The sequence below is a fragment of the Nycticebus coucang genome, chromosome 22 (genome assembly GCF_027406575.1).
Source record: "Nycticebus coucang isolate mNycCou1 chromosome 22, mNycCou1.pri, whole genome shotgun sequence".
NCBI lineage: Eukaryota > Metazoa > Chordata > Mammalia > Primates > Lorisidae > Nycticebus > Nycticebus coucang.
In genome coordinates, this window is record NC_069801.1 from 13,710,705 (window position 1) to 13,721,274 (window position 10,570).

Consider the following 10,570-nt stretch of genomic DNA (forward strand, 5'->3'; position numbering starts at 1 on the left):
ACAGGGAGGCAGGAATTGCTGAAAAAGAAGATAGCAGGGGGGAAAGGGAGGGGGGGAGGGGGCAGAGGAAGGGGGGAGGGGGGTGGAGGGAGGGTGATTGGTGGGATTACACCTGCGGTGCATCTTACAAGGGTACATGTGAAACTTAGTAAATGTAGAATGTAAATATCTTAACACAATAACTAAGAAAATGCCAGGAAGGCTATGTTAACCAGTGTGATGAAAATGTGTCAAACGGTCTATAAAACCAGTGTATAGTGCCCCATGATCGCATTAATGTACACAGCTATGATTTAATAAAAAAAAAAAAAAGAAGATAGCGGACATGCGGGAAAACCATTTTTAAGATACTAACCCTTTTTGTTGGTCTAGATTTGCTTAGTAAAGTGTTAGGAATTAAACAAGTTTGTGATAAATACAGAAATGGAATCCTTGGTAGAGAAACATTTTGTTCTTTTTTTTTGTTTGTTTGTTTTGTTTTTTTTGTTTTTTTTTTAAAAATATGGAACGCTTCACGAATTTGCGTGTCATCCTTGCGCAGGGGCCATGCTAATCTTCTCTGTATCGTTCCAATTTTAGTATATGTGCTGCCGAAGCGAGCACGAGAAACATTTTGTAAAAGCAAGAATCACTTGATCAAAAGTTCTTTCAGGGGAATCTCCTTAAATTACGGCCAGCTGGGGACAAGTTCAGGCTTGGTCTGCCTTAGTAAACCCAGGACAGTTCTCTACCCTTCTAAGCCTCATTTTCTTCAGCTGTGAAATGGGATCACAAGCCTTTCCTGAGAGAGTGGTTAGCCAAGATCAAGGAAACAGTCTTTAAACTTGGGTAGAACCTTACCCCAGCCCCACCCTGCCAGGGCAGTCACAGTGCCCTAAGCAGCATTGCTGAGCGCCTGCTGGATGCACTGTAATCCAGAGTCTGAGGTCTCATCCTTCCCCTGGCTCTGCCATCCCCCTCCCGGGCTGGGTGTCAGTGGTGACCAGTCCTTGGCTGTCCAGGCATCCCCAGGCAGGAAAGGACAAAGGCTCCTTTAAGGCAGGCCCCAGCTGGGCCGCCTGGATGTTGGAGCAGGGACGAGATTAGGTAGCAGAGTGCAGGGCCCCACCAGATGCGCCTGAGCGGGGCCTTGTTATGTATTCATGAGCTGTGAGGAAAAGAAATAAAAGGATTCATTATCGCCCAAACTGTTACTAATGACTGTACCTGGAGCCCGAGCACCTCTGGAAATCTAATGCGACACACTCCGAGAGAAAATGTATTCCTGGGCTCGGCACCGCGGCCGATGGAAAATGTCCCCTCCCGGCCCTTCCTCATTGCCATTCACTCAGGGCGACATTTACAATTCTTCTGCCATTATGTCCGACCAGGGCCTCTGAGCCTCTGTCACGACCCGCACATTAGCTGAAAATTGGAAATTCCACAGCGTGGCCGTGGCCTTGGTGGGCTGGGACACAGCAGGGTACAGGAACCAAGTCTCATGGACTCAGTAAGGGGGGTGTCCAGGGACAAGGCACGGGGACAAGAGGAGGGACAGTGCTTCTGGCCTTCAAGGTCCTGCTGGCCCTGGTCATCCGCTCTCTGCCAAGCCTGGCCCATATGCCCAGGGAGGTGACCCCCACTCACTTACCTCCTCACCTTTGTTCTCTCTCCCACCCGTGTCCTGCTCTGAAATTCTTTCTGTTTCCTACATAACAATCCCAATCCTTTGTTCCCTTCAAAGGCTCAGTAAAAATATTAACAACTCAACAAAAACATCAGTCCAGATCTTATCTTGCAAGATAAATGTGTGCCAAGTGGATTATAAAAAAAACATTGTCTCGATTGATCTGCACTGCTGCTCCATGAAGTAAGGTCTATTTTGACCCCCTTTTTACAGAGGAGAAAACCCCAGTTTGCAGAGTAAAAGGACTTGCCCAAGGTCACATGTCAAGAAAGGAGAAGAGCTAGGATTAGACCCAGGGCTCCAGTAATTCAAAGACCTGGGCCCTGTCCTGGCCCCACATGGAAACCCAAGCTCAAGGCTCAGCTCCTCCAAGAAGACTTCTCAGGCAGGCCTTTGCACCTCTGGGCTGTTCCCATGCAATAAATCATGAACTTCTGTTTAATGCACCTTCACAGGAAAAGATGCAGCTGCCCATCCAGAATGCCACACCCTGGAAGGCAGGTGCCCATCACTTGAGTCTTCAGCATTCCCCTGCAATGATCAGTGCCCAGTAAGTGCATAGTTAAGCCTGGTGGAGAACACATCTGTCCCATGTGTCTTCAGAGCCATAGTTAGGACTGGTTTGAGTAGGAGTAAATTAGAATATAGTATTCCAAACATGCAATAAGTAAGTGTTCTGTTTAAATATACAAGTATCCCAAATACCAACTGGGTGTCCTGTCTTTTGATTTGCTAATCTAGCAGTCCAAGCTTTGAGGTAGCCCAAGCTATTCTGCAATGGGCCTGACTCACCTTGTGGATATGGGGGGCAGCACCCCATGGCACCAGCTCCCAAACTCTTAGAAACTCTATTCCCCAGACTTCCTTGTGGCTAGGTGCAGTCAGATGATTAAGTTCTGGTCAGTGGGTATGAATAAAAATGATATCAGACACTTCTAGGGCATGGCTTAAAAAAAAAGAACCACTTATCTTTCTTCCCTTTCCCACTTCCAGTTTGCTGGGTTGCCAATGAGATGGCAGGAGCCACAGCAGCTACAGTTGACACAGAGGTAGAAGCCACATGTTGAGGATATCACAGCTACCCCTAGTAGGTCTGGAGCCATTTACCTCTGGAGTGTTACTCAAGGTAAAAAACAAATAAACAACAACAACAAAAACCAGTTTGCTCAGACCACTATATTATTGAGTTTATTTGTTCCAGTAGCTTAGACCATACTCCCAAATAATGTTCTCTCCCACCAAAATGCCAGCCCCCTTGGAAGTGGGTACTTAATCTTATTCACTCCTCTAAAACCTGCATGTGTTACCAAATAACCTCAAGATATATTTGTTGGACAAATACATGAATGAATGGCCTAGATGACCTCTCAGGGTAAATTAACAGTTGATTAGTAAATTAATTGTAATTATTAGCACTTATTGAACACGTACTAAATTGTTTTAAAACTAGTACCTCCTTCAATCTTCACAACCCTATGAGGTAGAAACCATTCCCATCCTTCACAAATGAGGAAACTGAGGCAGCTTAGCCTATTGTTTAGACAGCGAGTAAGTGATAGAGCCAGGCTGCAATCTGACTCAGAGGCCCTCTTACTTCGTCTTCTCTCCTGTCCCCCGTTCGGGGAAAAAGATGAGCCAACAGTGAAAGGGCAACTCTATCACTTCATTTATTCATCTCTTCTACAGATTTTTTTGCCAAGTATATGTTGGGCACTGTTCTAGAAGCTAGGAATTCAGCAACCAACAAGATAAACAGAAATCTGTACCTACGGTGCTTATATTCTAGTCAAGAACACGGGCAATAAACAAGATAAATAAGTCAACTATATAGTGTTACTGTAGGATTCCATTTGTATGACGTTCAAGCACAGGCAAAACTAATCTAGGGCGATACAAATCAGAGCAGAGGTTGCTTTTGGAGGGAGGTTGGAGGAAGGGGCCCAAGGGGCTTTCTGGGGTGATGGAAATATCGCTTATCTTGACGGGGGGAGGTAACATGGGTGTAGACATCTGTCAAAACTCATCACACTGTACATGTAAGACCTGGGCATCTTACTGTGTGTGTATAAAGCCAGCCTCAGTAAGGAATAAGTAAAATCTGCCTGAAGAGAGGGTAGATGCCATATCGGATGGCTCTAAAGACAATGGAGAAGATAAAGAAGGAAGCCGGAGGTAGGAGGAACAGGATTTTATAAGGGTGACATGAAGAAAGGAAGGAGGAAGGGAGGAGCGAGGGAAGGGAAAGGAGAAATGGGTGAATGAGCGAGGAAAGCCATGCCTTGTCCAGAAAGGAGCCTTCTCTTTGATTCATTCACCGCAGCTTCCCAGCCTTGGGGCACCAGCCTCCCTTACCATGGGAGGGGCAGTGGCAGGTCCTGTCTGAGAACAGCCTCTTGCAGCCACACGTCCCTACCAAGGAGTAGTTTGAGGACAAACCCTATGTCCCAGGGTCTAGGAAATAAAAGTCACAGAATGGACAGATCAAGATGACTACCCTGCTAATTAGAGAAAAGGGGTTGCCCCCACTCTGCTGTCCCTGCACCCCCCAAGCCCAGTGTCTGTGAACACACCCCTTACCCTCCCCACCCTCCCCACCGCCACTGACAACTTGACTTTCCCAATATATGGAAATCTAGGTGAGAAAAAACAAACTTCAACCCTTCCTCACACCATACACAGAATGTCATTCCAGACGGACTGCAGATCTAAGTAGGAAAGGCGAAATAGTGAACCTTTTACAGGAAAATAGAACATCTTTGTGACCTTGAAGCAAGCAAAAATTCCTTCCACAGATCCCCCAAAGTGCTTGCTAACCATCAAAATAAATAATTATAAATTCTACATAAACCATCAAAATAAACAATATCAAAATTCAAAGCTGCTATTTATCAAATGACGCCCTTAAGAAGGTAAAATTGCAACCAACAGGGAAAAAAAGCATATTTGCATATATTTGATAAGGGACTTGTATCCAGAATATTTTTTTAAATTTGTAGACAAAGAAATATGAAAATAAAAAAGCCCGTAGAAAAATGGTTAAGACAGTTGAACTTGACAAAAGAAAAGATCCAAATGGCTAATAAAGATGAAAAAGAGCTCAATTTCATTCATCATCAAGGAAATGCGAGTTAAAACTACATACCAGAGGCTCGGCGCCCATCGCTCAGTGAGTAGGGCGCCAGCCACATACACCAAAAGTGGCAGGTTCGTGCCAGCCTGGACCTGCTAAACACCAATGATAAATGCAACCAAAAAATAGCCGGGCATTGTGGCGGGTGCCTGTAGTCCCAGCTACTCAGGAGGCTGAGGCAAGAGAATCGCTTAAGCCCAAGAGTTGGAGGTTGCTGTGAGCTGTGACGCCACAGCGCTCTACCGAGGGCAATATAATGAGATTCTGTCTCAAAAAAAAGAAAAAAACAATGTCCACAGAGTAAAACAGATAAGGAAATAAAAGCATACTCTTGCAACAGGATGGAATACTCCAAGACAGAGAATAAATGAAGTACACTCCACAGCACGCTGAGTAGATGGTCAAGTGAGGCCAGGCACAAAAAGAGATGTGTGATTCCATTGAAAGTGGGTACCTTTGCGGGTGGGGGAGTGGTGGCTGTCAGAGCCATGGGGGCAGGTTCTAGGAATTGGTGATGTTCTGTTCTTTGATCTGAGTGCTGGCTACACACATCCATTTCCCTGGTGAAAATTTTTTCCGTTGTATGCTTACAGACGAGCCAACAGTGAAAGGGCAACTCTATCACTTCTATATCGCTCTGTGCTGTATTTATGTTGCAGATGTTAAAAAATATATATTTTAGATATATATACATATATTACAACTTTAAACTTTAGAAAACTTTAAAGTCTTTTTATTTATTTTTTATTTCCAGTTTATTTTTTATTTCAAATTAATAGAAGGATACAAAGTTTTAGGTTTCATTGTTCTCACTTCCAGGGTAAAGTTCCGTTGTAAAAGAGCCCCTCCCCCAGGGGGCGTGTTAGACACCCCGCAATGTGCACATTAGGTGAGAGCCCGCCTCATGCTCCCTCTTTCTGCCAATCATCCTCCCCTCCTCCTCCTCTTGCTTCCCTCCCCCTGCTCTTGTACTAGACTATTTTTGTGTTTTATTGTTCATATGAGCATATAATTGTTTATCGGTTTCATATTAATATGGAGTACATTGGGTATTTATAGAAAACGTTAAACTTTTTTTTTTTTGGAGACAGAGTCTCACTATCGCACTCTATAGAGTGCTGTGGCATCACAGCTCACAGCAACCTCCAACTCCTGGGCTTAGGCGATTCTCTTGCCCCAGCCTCCCAAGTTGCTGGGACTACAGGCGCCCGCCACAGTGCCCAGCTATATTTTTTTGTTGCAGTTTGGCCAGGCCAGGTTTGAACCCGCCACCCTCGGTATATGGGGCCGGTGCCCTACCCACTGAGCCACAGGCATATCCCAACTTTAAACTTTTTAAAGACAACTTTACAATAACAATTCAGCTGCTTACAGCAGGGACTCGGCTCACCAGCTTCTTGGCATCCTGAAGTGACTTCGACCTGTCCAAACACTCTCGGTAGCTGAGATTTTAATGAGAACTGGCTTTCTTTGTGTTTATGGCTGTGTTTATCTGAGAACAGCTTTTTCCTCTTTTCTATGATTTATGAGCTGGGAAAAGAGCAGCGAGAGATGCAGGGCCCTGTCAGAAATATCTTGTGACAAGGGGTCAGCAGGAGGCTGTGGACACGTCTGGCCAAGGAGGGATAAATGGGTTTTTATTCCACACACTCGTGCTTGTGGAATTATTGATTTGGTGGTGCTCAATAAATGAACAAATGCATAAAAGAATCCGTGAAGGAATGACACAAAACACCTCCAGTGATGGGGAATTCATTCTTTGTAGAGGAAGCCTGGGCTGGCATTGGAGAGCTCCAGCTGAGTCAGAGTTTGCCCCGAATAGAGCCCCCCACCCTGGCTCCCCATCATCCTCCCAATTCTTCAACCCTCCTCCAGCTAAACCTCCCTCGGGGCATGGGGTCCAGCCATGCACCCACCAAGACACACACACAGAGGCCACCTGTCAGAACCAAGACCACCTTGTGCATTCATTCATTCCCTCATTCATTCATTCTCTCACTCAGCTAACTTCCTCTTGGCTCCCATCCCTGGCTAGATCCTGAGCTAAGCATTTAAGAACCCACATGAATAAGAAACCATTTTTGCCCTCAGGGGACTCCCAGTTGAGTGAGGGTCAAGTTGACAGGTAAGGATATTTGCACAGTCCCTGGCCTGTACTGGGCGCCAGGGGAGTGACTGAGGGGAAGTGACCCAGAGCTGACATTTCTCCCTTGCCCCAATCCCACACCTCCGGGTCTAAAGGGGAGAGAGATAATGTAAACAAACGTTCCTCATCCAAGCCATCGCTTGCTGGAGTGCTGGTGATAATAACGCTAATAATAATAATAAGAGCGTTCTAAACATGGTATATGTATTATCTCAGCTCACCTCTGTGACAATGCTATTATCACCTCCCATTTTACAGATGAGGAAGCTGAGAGGCTAAGTCCCTCGGCTCAGAACATACACTGCTAATAAAAGAAGAAACTGGGACTCAAACCCCTACTGGTCTGAACTATGGGCCCAGGGAAGGAGGACACCAGCTCTGATCTTCACAGAGGATGAAGGAAAGTTTCCTGGATGCAGTGGCCCTTCATCTCGTTCTTGAATGATGTTGAGAGACCACACATACAGATGACCAATGGCCAGACCACATAGAACAATAGAACTCTGACCCACAATCTGCACCCGGCCCAGGCAACCAACCCACGTATCTACAAAAACCAACCCAGAAAGCCAGCCTGCTCTAAGTCAGACCTGCTGCCATTGGTGACAGTGCAGCAAGCCAAACAATGATTTCTATAACAATTGACCCAAAATGATCAGTCCTTGATTGATAACTGACAGCTTCCCTATATTTTTTTCTGCTTCCAACTCAGGGCCAACCAGAGAAAGCCAAATATGCCCCTGACCAATCCCACAGGATGCCCCACTTAGTATGACCCTTAACGCATCATACAGGATGCCCTGAGTCTAGTGAGCCTCCTCCAGCTCACCCAGGCCAACAGCCTCTAATCGGAGCTCACCTACAGCTCCCCTTCTCCCCACCACAAAGCTTCCCTCCTGCTCCGCCTGCCTTGAATTTCGGCCAAAACACAAGTGATGGGGCGGCACCTGTGGCTCAACAGAGTAGGGCATCGGCCCCATATGCCGGAGGTGGCGGGTTCAAACCCAGCCCCAGCCAAAAAACTGCAAACAAACAAAAAACCCACACGTGATGGCAGCTGACTCCCTTGCTGCAGCAAGCTCTGAATGCTTTTCTCATTTGGTTGGTCTTGCTTATTTCTACAATGTGTAGGACTTTGCCAGATGGCACAGGAGGGTAATAAATATGGCAGAAAGAAGGGACTGGGCAGAGGCACAGAGGTGTGACTTAGCCAGCCATGGCAGGTGGGAATAGCAAGAGAGGAGGCCAGTGGCAGTGAGCCAAGAAAACTCCTACTCAGCCAACAACACCCAGTTCAAGAAGTCTCCTCTACACCACAGAAAAATGAAAACTGGGTCTGCAGGAACCAGGTGGATCCGCTCAGCCAGTGCTTACCCAAGAACCCCAGGAGAAGCTTGGCATTACCAAATGAGGGTGGTTGGGAGTGAGCAGCCCATTGCCCAGATTGGGGTCCAAGGTCAAAGAGCCCATCTTGTGCTCCTGCCCTGCCTGGGCTGCCCAAGCCCCTGCCAGACCTTGCACCCTGCTTCTGGAGACCCCCTCCCATCAGTGTCAGCCACGCCTTCCTCTTCTGGCTGGGAGAAGGGGCACAGACTGGCAGAGCATTGTGATTTAATCAAAACTGGAGACAGGACTCCCCTGCTGCCACCGCTTTACTGCCTGGGGCCCAGGACACTCAGATTAATTCACAGGATGTCACAGACACTGTTCTGCTGTGTTTGTCATCTTCCCCAGCCAGGTGTGAGGTTTCCCAAGGCCCTGGACATGAGGCCTCAGAGACTGCACGCCTCACCCCTTCACGTAGACCTCCCCCACTTTAGGGATACAGACTGCAAGTGAGACGTGTTAGGCATGAGCAGGGCCCAGGGCCAAAGCCCAACTCAGATATCTGAGTCCGGAATGGGTAAGTGTGGTGGAGGGAGGCAAGTGCTAGCCTGGGAGAGCTGGGTCAGAGTCTCAGCTCCAACCCAGGAGGATGTTAAATTGCCCTCAGCTCCCTATCCACCTCCACTCGCCTCCATTCCTTCCTCTTCTCATTTTCAAGTCAACAAGTGTTGTCTGGTCATATCCTGTGTGCCAAGGACTGGGATGCCATAGTGAACAAGGTGCGCCTCTTGCCTATAGCAGGCCCCAAGTTCTCAGGGCCTCAGTTTCCTCATCTGCAGAACAGGGCACCAGGCCCTCCCTGGATGGCTTCCCAAATGATTGTTGGGGAAGGTGGCCATGCTGGGGACAAAGTTGGAAAACTCAACACTGAGTTGGAGGGTCCGGGTTCAAGTCCTGGTGCAGCCTCCATCTAGGTGAGAGACCTCAGACAGATCACTGACCCTCCCTGGGCCTGTCTGCTCAGCTGCCAACTAGGGAAAGGAAAAAAAAAATTAAAGAATCCAAATAATAGCTACTTGTTAAGCACTTGACTTACAGGTGTAGGTATAAGCTCTTCAGAAGTATAAGATAATTTAAGCCTTACAACCTCCCATGTTATAGGTGAAAAGAAACTGAAACGCAAAAGATTAAATGACATGCTCAAGGTCAAACAGCCAGGCAGCTGGGTGGCCTAGCTCCAGAGCAGCTCCCCTAAACTCCCTACCCCACTGCCTCCCAACCCCACTGCCTCCCAGTCCCACTGCCTCCCAGCCCCACTGCCTCCCAGTCCCACTGCCTACCAATCCATTGCCTCCCAGCACCACTGGCTCCCAATCCACTGCCTCCCAGTCCCACTGCCTCCCAGTCCACTGCCTCCCAGTCCCACTGCCTCCCAACCCCACTGCCTCCCAGTCCACTGCCTCCCAGCCCCACTGCCTCCCAGCCCCACTGCCTCCCAGCCCACTGCCTCCCAGCCCCACTGCCTCCCAGTCCCACTGCCTCCCAGCCCCACTGCCTCCCAGTCCCACTGCCTCCCAACCCCACTGCCTCCCAGTCCCACTGCCTCCCAGTCCACTGCCTCCCAGCCCCACTGCCTACCAATCCATTGCCTCCCAGCACCACTGGCTCCCAGCCTCACTGCCTCCCAGCACCACTGGCTCCCAGTCCACTCCCTTCCAGCCCCACTGGCTCCCAGTCCACTGCCTCCCAGCCCCACTGCCTCCCAGTCCCACTGCCTCCCAGTCCCACTGCCTCCCAGTCCCACTGCCTCCCAGCCCCACTGCCTCCCAGTCCCACTGCCTCCCAGTCCACTGCCTCCCAGCCCCACTGCCTACCAATCCATTGCCTCCCAGCACCACTGGCTCCCAGCCTCACTGCCTCCCAGCACCACTGGCTCCCAGTCCACTCCCTTCCAGCCCCACTGGCTCCCAGTCCACTGCCTCCCAGTCCCACTGCCTCCCAGTCCACTTCCTTCCAGCCCCACTACCTCCCAGCCCCACTGCCTCCCAGTCCACTGCCTCCCAGCCCCACTGCCTCTCAGCCCCACTGCCTCTCAGCCCCACTGCGTCCCAGCCCCACTGCCTCCCAGCACCACTGCCTCCCAGCCCCACTGCCTCCCAGGTCCATGAGCACCTTGTCCCAAACAAGGGGCATCTCTCTACCCACCCCAAAGTGCACACAAAACAAAGGTGTCTGCAAAGCTCCCTCAGAGAGCTCAGCAACCAACTCCATTTACTCATGTATTTCTTGGTACATGTTTTTA

The 10,570-nt window shown here is 48.9% G+C and overlaps 1 non-coding gene across 1 annotated transcript; it reads right to left on the bottom strand.

The window, feature by feature from the left end:
• Nucleotides 1–496: 496 nt before the first annotated feature.
• On the bottom strand, nt 497–603 carry LOC128575762 (U6 spliceosomal RNA). The gene has a single exon (XR_008377155.1). It is a non-coding gene; the product is annotated as a U6 spliceosomal RNA (small nuclear RNA).
• Nucleotides 604–10,570: the final 9,967 nt, after the last annotated feature.